Source organism: Leptonychotes weddellii, chromosome 3, assembly GCF_054177405.1.
Source record: "Leptonychotes weddellii isolate Sample4059 chromosome 3, ASM5417740v2, whole genome shotgun sequence".
Classification (NCBI taxonomy): Eukaryota; Metazoa; Chordata; class Mammalia; order Carnivora; family Phocidae; genus Leptonychotes; species Leptonychotes weddellii.
In genome coordinates, this window is record NC_138371.1 from 174768470 (window position 1) to 174786681 (window position 18212).

Here is an 18212-nt window from a genome sequence, read left to right on the forward strand (position 1 = left end):
GAGTCCTCTGGGGGAAAGTGAGCACTGCCCCGATCACTGACCACTGGAAGCCCTCCGCTGATGCCCTTCCATAGCTGGGTCCAAAGCCAAGGCAGAAAAGGGCCAGGTCCTACTTCCGTGAGGCCCAGGATGGTAAGATGAGGCAATGACAGGGTTCTGGGGACCCCAGGGAGTTCTGGGGTTTACCCTGCGCCTCGGGTTAGCTGTCTAGACGGCTCTCCCTTGGCAGAGTTGGAGGCTACCAAAGGCCCTCTTGAGACCCCTTCTGGGCCCGGGGCCCCCAGACTGCTAAGGAGCAGCCTCCCCATGGTGGGACGGGCTGGGCTCTGTCTGCCCTGGGCTCTGTCACAAGAGAAGAGGACCTCGTGGCTGCCTTCCAGAACGGCACTGCCACCAAAGATGGCATGGGCCACGGAGGGAGGACCCCTCGGTATGTGTGTGGGAGGGCGGCCTGGGCCCCTGGCTCCCTGCGGGCGGCAGGTCCTGCCTTGGGCATCGACCGAGCCCCTGAGTGAGTCCTCTACTGGCTTTCGGAGCGCACAGGTGAGGGGCGCTGGAGTTGGCTCCTGCCAGAGGGCCCCTCGGTGGTTCCCGAACACGCGCGCGCGCACACACGCTCTAGGTACTGGCCGTGTGCGGAAGGAAGGGGGTCTGAGGGGGCGCCGCTTCCAGAGTCACAGTCAGAACCATGGCCAGGGACCCACAGGGACCACAGTGAGGTCTCCCTGGAGCCTGCGTGCACACAACGGCTGAAGCAGTGAGCTCTGCCCTGCAGCCCAAGGTTCTGCAGGCAGCTCCCACGGGCAGGGGGGGCAGTAAGCCCCTGCGCGGTCCCTGCTTGGATTCGGTGGCCTTGCCTCTGCACAGACCTCCCACACGTGCGGAAATTGCCACTGTGCTTAATCCCACTCAGAAAACGGTTTATAGGGAATTAGGTGCCATCCTGCTTCTGGGGCTTAATTTTATGTGGGTAGAATATTAGAGTTTTGGATTCATTGGGGGAAATCTTGTATTTTGCAACAGAAGGAAAAGTGCTAAGGTAAATAACAATAAGGAGATTTGGAAGAATTTCATCTTTTTAAAAGGGCCTTCTGCTTTCCATTCCCAAGAGAGAGAGGTTTCCTTTCTCTTTCAATATTCAAAATCAGGAAGCATTAGAGTCCTGATTTTGAATACCGTTTCTCTTATTGGCATTTTCTCTCCAGAAATGGTTTAGGAGTTTCTACTGTTAGTATTTTGTTAGAGACTTAATTTCTACCATGTCATTACAAAAATATTAAACGAATCTATTTTTTCCTAAATCTAAAGGTAAGATACTCTCATTCTCAGGTAATGTTGCACAGCACACGGATTGTTTGGAATTAGATACTGCCTTTGTTTTTATTAAAAAACGTATTGAAAGAGTTTTAAATACAATTTTGTGACAGCACTGTAAAATATTTTACTGTGCAAGTGTTACAGGACTGTATTTTCATTTTAGTATTTTAGCACTGGGGTGTTCTTCCCCTGCCAAGCCCACCCACGTTTCTGGGTCTGTCGTTAGCAAAGTCAGAGTCTCTGGAGGCTGCAATGGGTGGAGGGATTTTCCAGTCTGGGTTTGGTTGCATTTCTAGCTTTTGCAAATAGATGGCACTTTTGACTTGCCCAAGAACAGTGCGGATCAGACCTTTGCACGTGGAAAACACTCACAATGGTCTCTGTAGAAGTCAGAAATGTATTCGTTACTATTCACGTGGAGGCTGGAGAAATTACAATTAAGCCTCTTGGAAGACAGCAGTATCGCCTCTCTCTTAAATGCTAAAACCTTAAACACAACTACCCCAGGTATGAAAATTGACGCATTTTATTCTCTGTTTTTATGATTTTAATTATGCATTGGTGCGTGGCGGTCTTTGATCTGGAAGAGCCAAAGAAAATGGTACAATGAAAGTTTGATTTGAAATAGTATTGTGTGGGGCTGTGAATGTTTTTAGTGACTAATGTGTTGCAAAAGGCCCTTGTGAGCATCTTGGTTTCCTCCCCTATTCTCCCCTCGGCACACATGTGTGTGCAGGCGCGTGCCCGCGCGCACACACGAGGCTTATAGCCCCTCGCACACACAGAGGGGAAAAAAATCCGGCTGTTGTCTTGCAAGTGTTACTTATCATATTAATTAAAATCTGGTGACATGATAACACCACCAGCTGTGTGGGAAAGCGAGGGAAATTAACAAACGTTTGATTTGTTGTCTTGCTAATGTGACACTTATTATACAGGTCAGAGTAAAACAATACCTCAGCCGCAATATGCTAATGCATTGGGAACTGTTGCAGTGGTAAAAACAGTGGTGTTCATTATAATGAGGCAAAAGAGCACAGTACCTTTAAGGTCATGAAGTGATCTTTGAATCTGGTGGCAAAACTCGGTTTTTAAACATCAAGTCGTTGGAAGTAAAAAAAATGCATTAGAAACTTTTCCTGTATAAGCTTTGAAAAAGCAGTATGAGAACTTATTTAAAATAATTTGGGTTCAAATACATTCGCTGTTCCGTTTTTGAACTAGTTTTATTAGGAGAAGAAATGACGAATTCTATAGATCGTCGCCATACTGCGCCGCGGGCTTTGTCGTCCTCAATTAGTCAAATCTGTGAGGATGGAGTGGTTTAAAATTGGGTTCTACTGAAGGAGAAATGGTAGTATTTGTCTTCATCTGGGAGGTTATAAATGCTTCTACTAAGAGTAAAAGTCAAAATTGTTTTTAAAACAATAGCATAAACAGAAGAGATAATTTTGGAGGAATGTGTTGCTGCTGCAGGCATGGCCTCCTTCCTCCTGGCCCTGCTCCACCCCCTTTAATCCTACACCTTCTCCAAACGCCGGGCAAACTTTTCCCATTGTGCTCAGAGTCCATAGTGAGGACCTGCGTGTGCGTGTTGGGGTGGGAGAGCAGGTGTGAAAGGCTTCGGTTGGACACAGTGCGTACCGTGCGTTTCCGGGGACCATCTTCAGCCTTTCCATCTGCATCCTCACAAGATCTGATTTTCACCTTTGCAAAGGGTTCTCCACCTCCGAGTCCTTCATCTTGGCACTGCGTCCTGTGCAGCCCGGGCAAGATTCCTTTTCCCTTCCCCCCCAACTCTTCCCCCCTCACCCTGCCCTGGTGTTTTGATCCTGCTGCTGAAATGGGGGGCTTGGGGTCAAGCAAGTGTTTGGCCGTCTTCGACAGCAGATTATGTAGATTTTGCCTGAGAGCACACCAGTCATTGGAGTCATTCCGAACTGAATTTTGAGTGAGCCATCTAGATCAGAGGTCAGTGGGCAGGTCAGAAGGGCAGGGGTCCCCTTCCCAGGTGGGAGCATGATAGGGGGAGCCCAGCAGAGGCTGGGGCCGAGGGGAGGCAGCCGCCGCCTGAGCAGGCCGAGCTGCATGGAGGCTCAGAGCCTCTGGTCCCCTCAGGGCCTGTCCTGGGGAAGTGTGCCCGCCGTCCCAAAGCAGGTCCAGAAGCCTGGCGCTGGTGTCGTGCTTTGACCTGTGGACCTCACCTGTGCGTCTCAGCACCGGCCTCTGTGGCCCAACCGTGGTGAAGGTGGTTTCTAACCTGTTGGCAGAGGACAGACTGTTTTGTATCTTTCTTCCACAATACACTGCATAATTCCACTCAGAAAGCAAAGGTTTGGTCATTAAGTCAGCACGGCAGTTTCCGAGAGCTGAGGGCGCTGGTGGGGTGTAGGCTCTGGCTGGTCACTTCAGAAATGCTCAGTAACGGTTTGCCCGTGGTCCGTGTATTTGAGCTGTGCAGAGGGACCCTTGTCGTTGATTAAATCTCTGTAAATCTACTCATCTACTCCCGTGTGAGGGCAACATGCGGTTGGGTTCACACAGGAGACCGCGTACGCATACTGTCTGTCCCTGGCAGGCGGTTTCAGGTCCGCTGGGATCGGCAGAGCGGGGAGAGGCCAGCCACCCACGGAACGCATGCCGCTCCGGGCCCGAGCCACACACCTGGCATTTCACAGTACAGAGACATTTAGCTCTGACACACACAAAAATAGGTTATTTAGCTTTGAATGGATTTTTTTCTGCTTTGAAGAGCTTGTGTTTTTCTGAACATTAAATTATTAATGAGACTGTGAAAGCAGTACATAGGGGACGATCATAAATGTGGGTCGTGGCTGCCGGATCCACACTGGAGACAGAAGTGTCCGGCATTCCCGAGCTTTGTCCCTCTGGCCCTGGGAGACAAGGGGAGCCTCAGCCGGCTGGCTTTGTGTGAACTTCCCAGGCTTGGGGTGGGGAGGGGGGAACTGGAGCAGCCCGGAGCGCGTTCAGGGACGCCGAGGAGCACAGAATCAATAGCACAGATATCCAGAGTAGGGTTTGAATCTATTAGATAAATGATATCCAGATACCATTAGATGTATGAATGTGGATGCAAAACCAAGGTGTATTGCTCCGTGAGGGCACGGTGTTCGTCTCTGAGTCTGGTCCCTGTGGCCACCCCTCCTGCCCCACGCCGAGGCCACGGACAGACACAGTCCTTCGGCCGGTAGTTAGTGTGAGACGCGCCCGTGCCCAGCACTGGGGCTGTGTCTCTGTCCAGCCTGGGCCAGAACTTGCGCATGTGTGCAAGCCCAAGCCGGTTCACATGATGATGGCGAGTCACGCTCAGAAGGATGCCGAGATGTCCTCCTGTCTGCCTCACGGTGTGCTTTCCTCAGCGTGCCCAGCCACAGAGCACCAGGAACGTTCCAGGAGGTTCAGACTGCCCAAGGCCGGAAGACCCGGCAGCCGGGCCAGGCGAGCACTGCGGCGGAGTGAGCCAGTGGAACCAGCGGATCTGCCCCCTCGCTTCGCATCCGTTCTGGCTCTGCCTCGCCAGCCTCAGGCTGACGTGTGCTCTCAAGGAGAGAGTTCTGTCAGCTGGAGAGCGCTAGTTCCGGCTCCCTGTCCCTGTCTGTTTGAACATTCTCCCCCCGGTTGCTTACGTGCCCTCCCTCGGCTTGTCAAGCTCTCCCTCTTCAGCTCAACTCAATTAACTGCCGAGCAGGCCACCCTGTCCTTTCGAGAGTGTTGTTCCACACTCCACCTTGCTTTCCGGCCGCGCCCAGGACGCGTCTTTGATATCTGGCCACTGTCCCTCCTTCTAATTACATTAATTTCCGTAATTGTGCTCACATTCATTTTCATTCTCCTCCTGCGTAAGACCTAAAACGGCTCTTTCTCCCAACACGACTGATTTGGTTGCGCTTTTCAGCCTGCTTCAGGAATTTGGGAAGTGTGATGCGGAGGTAGATGAGTAGTCCCGGCTTCTCTCCCCAGGCCGGGGCGGCCCCTCCCTCTGCGTGTGGCCTGGGCCAAGGTGCCCTTTGCTGGAGCACTGCACAGGCCTGCACTTGGCAGTTGGCAGCTCTGCCTCGATCCCGTTTAAAAATAGACATCACGTAACACGGAGCTAGGCCGACCTTCTTTTGTATCTAAGAAACATAAATCTTGTATAATTAATCGAGAGAGGTGCTATTCAGCTCTTCCATTGCCCGCAAGGCAGTGAGGTAAGGACACATTTCTGACCTTCTAAATGCTAACTTGGGCCGCTCCGTCCAGTGGGGTGAATTTCGCAGCCCCTGTATTTCGAAGGCAGTGACCCCAAGCCTGGTCCGGGCCGCCCTGCCCCTGTGCCCACGGCCTCCGTATATTGTTCATTGCCTCTAATTCTCCATAAATACTGGGGAGGGTGTGGTGGAGAGAAAAGAAATTCAAAACATACCATTTGGATTTTAAGGACAGTTTTTGAAAAAGAGCAATTTCCATATATCAACACTTTTTGGTGTGATCCGTGAAACATTTTGATATGATTTAGCAAAAACAGTTTTTGCATCAGGAACGTTATAGCTACCTCATCTGCATATGTAAAGAATTGCAAAATGGAATCACATTAGGTATAAATTCAATGCAAAAGAAGACGCCCTTCGTTAATGCAGCATTACGGTCGAAAATTCAAATGCACAAAAGTCATGAAATTCAGTGTTCCGGTTCCCTCAGCAATTACTGCTGGGCACATTTGCATAGCTGGGCATTATATATATTTCCGCAAGGTTTTGTACCTGGAGAGGGGTGCGCCGGCTCTTCGCTCAGCCCCACAATCCCTGGGAGGGGAGAACTGGTGACCGTGAATAGATTGTGAAATGTGCTTTTTCTTGGTTGAACCACGGTTTGTGTTTCCAAACTGAAACCGAGGGTAGAGAGATCTCTTCTCATCAGAAGAAACGCCAGTGCCGATGCTGGACGGAGCAGGGGGCCGTGGGGCCGCCCGCTCCCGCCTGGAGAACTAGCACACTGGTGCCGAGCTGCTGGCCTCGGGCCCAGGCTCCCTAAAGCGCCGTCGCTTGGATACTAGATGGTGGGAAACAGGTTCCAGGGGCCCGCGAAGGTTATGCATCACCCACAGACCAGCCCTAGGACAGAACCTTCCAATGGACTCAGGTGGGGGTGGCCATGGGCTGTCAGGAGAGCCTGTGTCCCGCCCTGTTCATCTCACTCCTACTTGTTCCCTTCCATTTCAGACTCCAGGAGACAGGGACTCCTCCTGCCCCTTCTCCCCCTCCTCTTCCCCTCCTCCTCCTCTTCTTGACCCCTCCTCTTCCTGACCCTCTTACCCCTCTTCCTTATCCTTCTCCCCCTCCCCCTCCTCTTCTTGCCCCCTCCTCCCCTCCCTCTTCTTCCTGACCCTCTTTCCCCTCTTCCTTATCCTTCTCCTTCTCCCCCTTCCCCTCCTCTTCTTGCCCCCTCCTCCCCTCCCTCCTCTTCCCGACCCTCCTCCCCCTCTTCCTGCCCCACCTCTCCCTCCTCCAACTCTTCCTGATCCTCTTCCCCCTCCTCCCCCTCTTCTTCCTGCCCCTACCCTCCCTCCTTCTCCCTTCCTGCCTCTCCTCCCCCTCCCCCCTTCTCCTTCCTCCTCCCTTCCCATCATCATCATCATCTTTGTCCACTCGGATGGCGCTTTCTGAAAACATGATGAAAGGCTTTCTTTCACTGGTTTTTGCTCCAGCTCCTTGGGGACTAGAAGGTGTTCCTACTCTCATTTTTGCACTGGGGCTGAAGGGCTGCCTCACCCAAGGTCAGGGCTGAACCAGCCTTGAATCTTGGAGCTCTGCCTCCAAGTTCCTCTGCATTCACTTGCAGCTTTTGGCCTCCTGCTTGCAGGTGACAGTTAGCAAACAGAAAATCTGTTTTGTGGAGGTGGGATCTGGAAGGCTCCCCGCAGATTTTGGTAGAGGATGCGGTATGGAAACTACAGTGTTTGAACACCTGCCATGCATGCGCTTGAGCCAGCCATCCAGAAGGAACCACATGACCCTTCTGGAGAATCCCATCCTCTTTTACAGTTTCCCTGAGGTGCTGAGAGGGTGAGGCCTCCACCCCCACATCAGGGAGAAGCTGGGTCCCCCGCGCCTTGCAGGCGAGTGAGCTGCCTCCAGAGAGCCCTGCAACCTCAGGATGGGTGCTGCGGACAGTTCTTTCCCTTTGAGGAGGCCAGGCTCCCCATCAGTAAACTGAGGGCACGGGCAGGCGTCCCCAGGGGGCTGTAGGACATGTCCTCACGCTTCCTGGTGGCCTGCTCTCAGCTCGTGCCTAGGCTAGCTGAGCTGGCTGCTACAGAAGTTGCTGCTTCTCTCCCCGATCCCCTGTGTCTCAGATGGTCCTAGCTGCCACTCAGTCCTTGACACCGCGGCCTGGTTCCAGGCCCAGTTCTGAAGGGCGTGGAGGATTCCTGCTGCCTAGCACGTCCTGGGCTGTGCGTTCAGCTGCTTCCGAGTACCCTGTCTCACACACACACGTGTCCTGGCCTGCTGCGGCTGCCTGATTGCTCTGCAGGCGGACATTCACCTTCTAGGCCAGGGAGGTTGGAGTCTGGACGGTCAGAAAGCCCCGACTTTCTCCAAAATTAGTAGCTGACAAGTGAGAAGACCCTGATGCCCTGGGGCTGAGGTTCTGAGACACGGAGCCCAAAGGCCATGTTCCCGTTCGTCCCATGGCCCATGGTGGCCTCTGCTACCTTTGCAGCCATGGACGTGTATGACCTTGAGCAGGTCCATCACATGACCTCCAAATAGGGGCGTGTATGACCTTGAGGGGGTCGTCACATGACCTCTTGCTGCACCTGTTCTCCAGTCAAAGAAAACACAGTGAAGATCCTGCCTCGGTGAGCTTTGTGGCCACGGCCAAAACCCACCCACCCAGAGGGGAGCCATTTGTGGAGGGATTCGGGCGTGGGAGCAGGAGGCAGGCGGCCCGTGTGGACGCTGTCTGGGTCCGGGCTGTGACCGCAGGCTGCTTGGTCAGGATGACCTCTGAGAAGTGCAGCCAGGCCTTAGAGGCAGGCTGGCGTGTACAAAGTGGGCTTCTTGTTCCTTTTCCCACAAAGATCTGGAGTTAGCACCCCACCCCACCCTTAGAAGAGATTCTGTACGTGCATTTTTGTTTTGTTTTAAAAATTCTTGTGTAACAAAATTAGGGTTTTTTTCCCCTTTGGTATAGAGTCTGCAAACTTAGCAGAGGCGTAGATTCACGTATCCACCAGCACGGTCAGGATAAAGAGCTGTTCTGTCACCTTACGCTCTCCCATGCTGGCCCCGAAGTTACACCAGTGCTGACTAAGCATCCCGGAGGGCTCTCCCAGGACGCTGGCCTTCCAGGGCTCCAGCCAGGAAAGTCTGAGGGTCACCAGGGCAGGTGGTCGCCCTATGTCATCACCCCTCCCCTGGGAACCCCTGGCTCTCTTCTGTTCTGACCTTGGATCATCCGGTAGCCTCTGCAGGATGCCTGCCTGGGGGGGGCTCACCCGGGGCGGGGGCTACTCTGACTGCCGGGTAGTGTTCTGTGGTGTGGACGGACCGTGTCTGCTTATCCACGTACCTGTGGAAGGACATGTGGATCGTTTCCAGCCTTGGTGTTCACAAGTAAAGCTGCTATGAAATTTGTGTACGGGTTTTTGAATACCTGTGTTTTTACCTCTCCATGAGTGGGATGGCTGGTCATGGGGTAAATCTGTGTTCAACTGCCTAAGCACTTGGCGAACGGTTTCCCAGAGAGGCGTGCCGTTTCACTTTCCACTGGGGACGTAGGGGTTCCGCGGTCGCTCCTCTCACGAGCGTTAAACACAAGGTGCTCCGTTTGAGGCCCCAGGGGGCCCTTGGTGATGTCTGGAGCCAGTTTTGGTTGTCATGGCCTGGAGAGTTCTACTGGCATCTTGTGGGGGCAGGCCAGGGGTGCTGCTAACCCCCTGCAGGACACAGGTGGACCCTACAACAGAGACTTGTCCACCCAAAATGTCAGTGATGCCTGAGACGAAGCTCAGCTCAACCGTGTGAAGTCCTCTGGCCCTTTTTCCCAGGGATCTCCCATGAGCGCTAGATTCTCTCACTTGGTCAATCCTGCATGGCTTTGAAGGAAAATGATTTTGTGAGCCCCACCCTTGTGTCCCCCTTTATGAGGACACAGGGAGCTAATGTGTCCTTGGTCCCTCTTTCCATTGCTTCTCACTGACACGAGGACGGAGACCCGTGTGTACACGGTGCTGTTGTGGGGATTCAGCAGGTGCGTGGACAGGGTCCCTGCAGGGCGTGGCCTGTCCTAGGCCTTCATGTCCCAGCGGTGGTGGGAGACATCACGTCCACATCGCTGTGGGTGCTGGATCCTGAAGCTGCCTGGACACGTCTGACCTCGTGTCCTCCAGTGTGGCCCCGTGCCATCTCGGGCTGCCCAGGGGGGTGCACACCCGCCCGCCTGCCCGCGTGCCGCTGAGGCTGCTGGACCTCACGGATGCCCGGCGGGTTTCAGCACTACTGTCTCTGTGTCGGGGAGGCCTGCTGGCTCTGGGCTTGTCCTCTCTCGCACCGTCCGTCCGCTAGCCGGGCTGCCGTCCTGAGAGCCCTCTGCACCAGACTGCCCTGGCGGCCGTTCTCATGGTGTGCGAGATGCCGCCACAGCCCGGGGGAGTGCCAGTGTCCAAGGACAGAGAGTTCTCGGTAAAGTGACACTACAGGGGCACACGGTTAATACAAAGTTTAAAGTGAAAATGCGAACTGATAAGATGGAGTGGGGTGGGACGTGGGCTGGGAACCGGACGGAGCCTCGAAGGACCCGTGAGCCGGGTGGGTAGGGGCTTCCCGGGGACGATGCCGGGCAGGCCCAGAGGGTGGGCATGCAGGGAAGGCAGACGGCCTCCCGGGGCGAGAGCTAGAGAAGGATCACTGTTGGGGGGTCGTTGAGAAAGGACAGAAGGTAGTTAGAAATGGAAGGCCAGGAGACATGATGGAGTGTGGCCTCCCCAGGACTGGGCAGGGCGGTGGGAGGCCTACAGCCTTAACTGAAAATTGTTGTGATTATACTTTCTAACCAAAAATTAATTTAATTCAATTAACATGGACAAAATACTGCAAGACAAACATTCTGAAAACCTGAGGGCACCTTGGCTGGTCAGTCCCATTGAGGCCCAGGGTAGGTGGTGGGCATCAGGAGGCCACTTGGGGCTTCTGGGCAAATGTGCCGTCTTCTGTGTTTCTCAGAATGTCTTTGCTCAGCAGCCAGCCCGTGGATGTGGAAGGTGGCCCAGTGGCTTCTTAATTGTGTGGAAAACTTAACTCCCTCATGAGCCAAAAGTTAATGAAAGTAGCATAAAAAAATGGGATGTCTCAGGGCACCTCCTTTTCATGGAATTGATTCCCTGAGTTTCTAGGGTAAGCATCAAGTGGCCAGTGGAAATGAAAACAAGCCAGTTTATCTTTTAGAACCAGATCGGAGGTAAAATAATTCACTTAAAGATAATTAAACCCAAGGAATGCACAGAAACAACAGGTAATTAATAAACATGTAGAGAAGAGTTGACTAAATTGGAAAGGGAGAGAAAAATATTTGGAGGAGATAAACACAAGCCAAATCTTTTCAAAGCCCTCCTTGGTTTGGCTAAAACTTCGGTGCGGGAACATCCGATAGGATTAGGTCCAGCTTGTGGGTTCTGAGACAGTGGAGAAGGAGGTGCGGATCCTCACCCACTGGGTCCCTCCAGCCCAGCACTCTTGTTTTCAGATGCAGGTAACTGAGAAAAAGTAAATCACCTTTGTCATCTAAGACTTGAGGTATCCAAACCACTCGTTTATTTCTCTTTCTCTGAAAAATGTAACTTCTAAATAACAGCATATTTATTCATTTGATTCTAATTTGTAGTGATAACCAAAGTGACATCCAATTTAAAAGACTGTATCAAAGTGATTCAAGTACTTAAGTGCCCTTTAATTAAATTCACTTTTTATCAAGCACTGCTTAATTGACCGGCAGCATTCTGAGTCGCCCCAGGACATCACAGCTTCCAGCTGGTGACCGACTTGCTCCTCAAAGGTGGGTGGGGGGTCTCTATTCCACCTGCTGCCCTAGGTCCACTCAGGTCCCCCATGGGCATGTGCACCTGGTCGGGGCATTTTCGGGGTCACAGTGGCTGGGGCCGCTGCAGCAGTCGGGGTGCTCCAGGTCTGTGGTGTCCAGACAGTCCTGCCCGGAGAAGGCTGCCCACCAAGGATGGCTCACCAGCCTGCGGGGGCCCTGACGGTGCGGGCCACATGCCTGGCTGCAGCGGCCAGGGCGGGCAGCCACGTCCTCACAGGGAGCTTGGTGCGTCTGCTCTTGGGGGCGGCTGGGGGGTCAGGCAGCAGGCAGGATGGGAGGAGCGGCATGCTGGGCCAGGTGAGACCGGCCCTTGGGTCTTGTTGAAGAGTCTGTCTTTGTGAGCAGGGCTGGCTCCTGACGCATTTTAGGAATGGGGGTGACGCAGTGAGGTATGCTTGCCCTTTTTTTTTTTTGGAGAGATCACTTTGGCCGGTTTGTGGAAACGGAAGTGGGGGAGGCCAAAAGTGGAGGCTTGTTTCTGGCTCCTGAGCGGGTGCTCTGTATTTCTTCAGGCCAGCGCCACCCTCGCTGGCCGAGCACTACTCCTTCTTCCGGCCGCGACCTTTGACTTATGGCTCAAAGGAGACACTCAGGACCCTGGTCTGAGCCAAGTGAGCCCCCAGAGCCGTGTGTCTGTGCCCCGAACTTTAATGCCTGTCAAGTGCCCTGGGTGCGGGTGGGGCTTGTGCGGCCATCCCTCGGGCATGTCTACACTGCTGGTCGGCAGCCCTCACTATGGAGGGGATTGGTTCTGATTCTTGCCAAACGCCCTGGAACCTCACTGTTTTATACCAGGGGTTCTTGGCTGCACTTTGGACTCACTAGGGGAACATAGAAATATAGACCGATGGAAACAAACTCGCTGGGGGCCTGCTTGCCCCCAGCTGCAGACCCGCAGTGTGTCCCACGTGGGTCAGAAGCAGGGACCTTGCAGCGTGCAGGTCACGTTCAAACGTACACAGCACGCGGTTCTGGTGCGTTGGAAAGACCTCGGAGTCAGCAGAGGCTCTGCTTCAGTAAGACGTTTCAGAGGGGTCAGTTCTCTGCCCAGCGCTCTGCCAGCTAAATGTTTCTGACGCAGCCGACATCATTAACTCTGTGGAGGATCAAATGGGGAGTCTGGCTGCGTCGGAGAGCAAGTATTCAGTGTTCAGAATCCATTAGTCATATTACGTCCGTGGTGCTTTAGTCATGTTTTGAGAGGGAGGATTTGGTCGAGAGGGGGATGTGTGTGTACGTGCATGTGTATAAATGCGTGTGCGCCCAAGTGCACATGGGCAACCTGTGTGCACAGAGGTGTGTACACACGTGTGCACGTGAGTGTGCGCTTACCAGTGAAGACACAATGGGAGTGTGATCGTCACTGAGCATCCCCCTTGCAAGGAGCCCTAAGAGCTTTGCCGATGTCATTGCAGACGAGGCTGTTGGTCGTCACTCGGGCAGGTGGAGGAGCCGGGCTGGGTGAGGTTACGTGACCTGCGCGGGGTGAGGCCCGAGGCTCTGTGACGTTGCTCACGTGGCAGGTTCATAGACTTGCTCGTCGACACGCCGACCCAGCAATTGGCCTGGGTGCTGCTCGGCAGGGGAAGCGCTGCACCACCTGGCTCCTGCTCCAGGGAGACAGACACGCCTGGAGGCAGACGGGGGACGGCGGCAGACTCCAGGGGTTGGCCATGGAAGGTTTCCCCAAATGACGTTAGCCTGGGAGTGGGCTTCCATCAGAGGAGAGGTGTGAGTTTGGGGAACAGAAAGTGGTAGATCCGTGAAGAGTTGCTGTTCTTTATTGTCCGGGACATGAATTTGGTCCTCTCGTAACCGACATGTTTGCAGTGTGATGGTGAGCGTTTGGGCAGACGTACAAGCCGGAGACGCACTGCGACACAGAGCCGTGTGCTTACCACCGGCCCCGACACCTGGGCTGCGGCAGAGTCCCCTCCGAGTCCCTCTCCCTCCCCGGATAAGCCACTGCAACCCTGAGTTGGTTGCCTTTGAGGCCAACGAGCAGGATTGGTTTGCAGTGTGGAGAGGTTATGTAAATGCAGCCCGCTGTTTAACCAGTTTTGTGTTTCCTGGTGGGGGCTCCACACTCTGTTTTAAAGACGTAGCATTAGCTGTGCTCTGTTGCATGAGCACGCCCCAGTGCTCATCTTCGTCTGAGGGACTAAGGGGCGTTCCCGGCCCTTCGCTGGTGCCCACAGCGCGGGAGTGCGTAGCTCTGCGCGTACGAGGGAGCTTCGCTGGGTGTTAGACTACAGGACGCGCCGGGCGTCAGGACGCTCCTCTCCGACTTAGAATCCGAGGGTTGACAGATCTCGGGCGTGGAGTGAACTTCTGCACCGACGACAGTTTGTCTGCACCCCGTTAAATGAAGCAGCCAGTGTCACTGAGGAGTAGTCTGGGCATCGACCACCCAGTCAGCCCCAGAGGTGGGAAACTCAGCTCACCAACAAACAGACTAGGACACTCGATTTTCAAAATAGTGAAAGGTCCTGGGCCAGACATACCACTTCTCTCTCTCTTCCAAAATGGTTCACGTGGTGGAAAAGAAATTGCATGCAAGATGGAAATTAGAATTATGATCACTCAAAGTTCATAATCCTGTATTGGAAACATCCTAGTGAAAAGCTATCTTCATTATAAATATTCTTAAATACAGTCACATTCTCTATGGGAATGTTACAATTACTCAGGCTAAAAGAGTTCTGTAGAAGTGTCGTCCCCGTGGTAGAGTTTTCCTAAGAGTAAAGAAATCCTGAGGGGTCGGACGTAAGAGCAACATCCTGGTCACATAAAGCACCTCTCCAATAACGTAGCCTCAGGAGATAATCTTGAAAACGCATTTTACCAGCAACGTCGACTGGAGGATGCCTAAGCGGGCAGAGAGTTTTAAGAGCCCGTAAGACCCGGTCAGATTTTATGGGGCTCCTTCAATGCCACAGTGTCCCTCTCATTCCCATCTCCTACCCCAGATTAACAAAAGGCGTTCTTTCTTTTTTTTTTTTTTTTTATAAAGGTTTTATTTATTTGAGAGCTAGAAAGCGAGAGAGAGCACAGAGGGAGAGGGAGAAGCAGACTCCCCGCTGATCGGGGAGCCCGATGTGGGGCTCGATCCCAGGACCCTGGGATCATGACCTGAGCCGAAGGCAGACGCTTAACGCTTAACGACTGAGCCACCCAGGCGCCCCAGGGCCTTCATTTCATCTGCAAAACACCTTCACCTTTCCCTGACCACGTCACAGGAACCCCTGTGTCATTCCCAAGCCCGGCCCTTGCTCCTCGAGGATTACACAGGTTGTCTTCATGGAGGGCCAGGGTTCCTGGGGGCTGCTCTGTAGACCCCGCCAGACCAGCAGCCTCAGCATCACCCCGCAACTTGCTGGAAAAGCAAACTCTCGTTCCCACCCAGACCTACTGCATAACAGCCTGTGGGTGGGGCCAGCAGTATGTCTCACAAGCCGTCCGGGCAATTCTGGGGTGGGTTCCCAGCCCTGGGGTGTGCAGACTGAGGGGCGGCAGTGACGTGGGGAGGGGGGTTCAGAGCCAGCAGTCTGAGCTCATGTGGTTCACAAGCATCATCTTGGAGCAGCTGTGTGAGGAGAGTCGTTTATTACTGACTTCTCAGAAATGAGGAAACAGGTGGAGAGAAGTCCCAGCTGGTGCTTGTCAGGGCTGGGGTTCAGACCCCTCCTTCTGACTCGAGAGTGTGGGCTCCTGGTGGCTCAACAGCCTCAGCAGGGCCCCCTTGGGCCGAGTGGTGGGCCACACTGGGGACACGTCTGGCCACGGCCCTGCCTCACCCAGCAGCTACTGTTGAGGCTCTGCTTGCCCGGCCCAGCCACGCTGCATGGGGCGGCCTCACGGCGGGGTCTGGCCTCAAGCCCCGAGCCCCCGTGGTGAGTCCTCCTAGTGTGGAGGCCAGGAGAGCCCAGAGCCAGGGTCCGCGGGCTGCATTCTGTTTGTTGAGCGGGCTTTGTGCTGTCCTGGTGATGGGGACCAGCGCTGGCCTGCCTGGACGCTGTGGGGGGCCCTGGCTCCGTCATTCACTGTGTGAACAAGCAGGTCACTGTTTCCTTGTCTGTGGAAGGGGGTCAGGAAGAGCATCTTCGTCGGACATTTCCGTAAAGAGCCGTTGACATAACCCATCCAAGGACTTCGCAGAGTGCCACCAAGTGTGTACTCTGGAGAAGCCTTTAGAAACCACTGTGTCCCTCCATTTTACAGAGGAGGAAGTGAGAAGGTTTACAGACTAGCCGCAGAGCCTCAGCCAGGCTTCTGACTCCTTTCCACCTGTTGTCCTGCCACCTACTGTGTCCATGTATCCGTCCCTCATCCGTTCATCTACCACACTCTGTCCCTCCCTCCCTCCCTCCCTTTCTCCCTTCAACCTTCCATCCCTCCCTCCATCATCCTTCATCTACGCACCCACTCTATCCATTTATCCTTCCATCCATCCTCATATCCACATTCTTTCATCCCTCCATCCATCCCTCCTCCCTCCATCCCTCCATCCTTCCATCCTTCCATTCATCCCCCTCCCTCCATCCCTCCATCCTTCCATTCATCCCCCTCCATCCTTCCATTAATCTCCCTTCTTCTGTTCCTCCATCCATCCCTCTGTCTTTCCATCTGTCCATCCCTCCATCCAACAAACATTTATGGAACATCTGGGTGCCAGGTGTTGTCACTGGCAATTCCTAGATGAAAAGCTTATGGTTCCTGTGTTCACGATTCTCTTGGCTCAGTGGGATGGGCGTTTGCGTCTTGGTAACTCTGACGTGGACACCGTGCGGACACAGGCACGCACTGCATCCCAAGGAAAGAGGAGGACAACTTCTCCAGCCTATGTGGGGCCAGGGGTGGGTAGGCAAGGTCTTGTGGATCTGAGAGAATGAATGGCGTCAACTTGGGCACGGAGTGTTCTTCCCGCACACAGTGTGTTCCTCTCTCCAGCAGAGCCAGCATCTCTTGGGAGGCCTTAGAAATGCAGAGTCCCAGGCTCCACCCCTGCATCGGGATCTGCAAGTTCACCAGGTTCCCGGGGTTTGCTGAGCATGGGGAAGTGTAAAGCTGTCGGCCCCACGTGACATGACGCGCTCCCCCCGCTCCAGCTGGACCTGTTTGGTCAATACAGGTGCTTTGTAGAGTTCTGATACCGAGTCCTGTTTTCCTCTAGTTAGGGGGCAGCCCCTAGCCTGTCTAAGTCTTGCCTGAAGCGCAGTAGAACCCGGGGCAGCCAGGGGCGTCCTCATCGTGCCGCACCCTCAGGTCTGGGCTTACACGTTAAATAGGAGCAGCAACGTGTTAGAAGCAGACCAAGGGCTTAGTTCTCCTGAAAAAATGGTGTCGGTGCTCCATAAACCAAATGGCCTCTACCTCCTTCATCTTAACGAGGGAAACCTCCCTAAGGAAAGAAATACGCTGCTTTGGCGGCCTCATCTTGGCCGTCTGGTGGCGTGCGGGGTGGCTCCCCTTGGGCCGGCCTGGCTGCGGGCCGTGTCCATCATCCTTCTGAGGAGCCCCTGCCGGATGCGCCCGGTGCTCCGGGAGCCAGGCCGCCCGCCTGCCCCCGGGCCCTTGCCGCCTGGTGGGGCTGCGGGATGCCTCGGCTCAGGCCGTCCCCCAGCCTCACACTGGAGCCGCTGTAGTGAGCGGACGGCCCGGGCCCCACTGCAGGTGCTGCAGGCCGCACGTCCGCTGCCATCATCCTGCCCGCCGCCTGGTGCTCAAACAGGCCCGCCCGCGGTGCTGTGGCAACGTCTCCCGCAGGGGTGCTGGTGCTCCAGAGGGGGCCGAGCCTCCAGCCTCCCCCCGCCCCCGGTGTCCCCCGAGCATCTCTGCTGCGCCTCTTCCCCTCGGCCGCCTGCTCGGCCTCCTTCAGCCGGCCAGGCCCAGGCGCGGGCGTCTCCAGTACTTTCCGAGGGGAGGAAGGAGGCGCAGCAAGGGAGGACGGGCAGCTTACACCTGAGCACGCGACACAGTGACATTTGTGCCCCCAAATAAGTCCCTTGGTGAAATCAGAACAAAATCCCTAAAGACACCCTACTAAGTCCACCTGCTCTTCCCACTGGATATACTTTATTTGTGTCTTTGTTCCAGACCTTATTCTTGAATTCCAGATTCCCATTTCTGTTACCTAATGTTGGACGTTTTGAGGGAGTGACATTTTGCTGTCACCGTAAAATCAGTTCAAGGCCGATTCCTAACTTTCTACTGCAAAACTCTGTTTTCTCTATTCTCGATTTCACTGGATGGCATTTCTAGTTTAGTGAGATCCTGTAAGATGTCTTTTTTTTTTTTTTAAAGATTTTATTTATTTATTTGACAGAGAGACATAGCGAGAGAGGGAACACAAGCAGGGGGAGCAGAGGGAGAGGGGGGAGCAGACTCCCCGCCGAGCAGGGAGCCCGATGCGGGGCTCGATCCCAGGACCCTGGGATCATGACCTGAGCCGAAGGCAGACGCTTAACGACTGAGCCACCCAGGCGCCCCAAGATCCTACAAGATGTCTTAAATGCTTCTTCCTTATACAAACCCACACGATCTCCAGATATAAGAAAATCCAGAGAGTTTATCGTGGACCGTTTTCTCATTATGAATGTAACACGGGCTTACTCCAGAGCACTTATAAAATATAAAAATTATGACGAAGTAGGTGAGACATGCCCCTAACCTGCTGTTGTGCCCCTTCATGCTCTGTTCTCTGCAGTGAGAAGGGTCCCCTCAGGCCGTTTGTCTGTGGGGATGCCCCCCAGTGCTCGGCCTGCCTGCGTCCCGGCCTTGCCTCCCCGGCATCC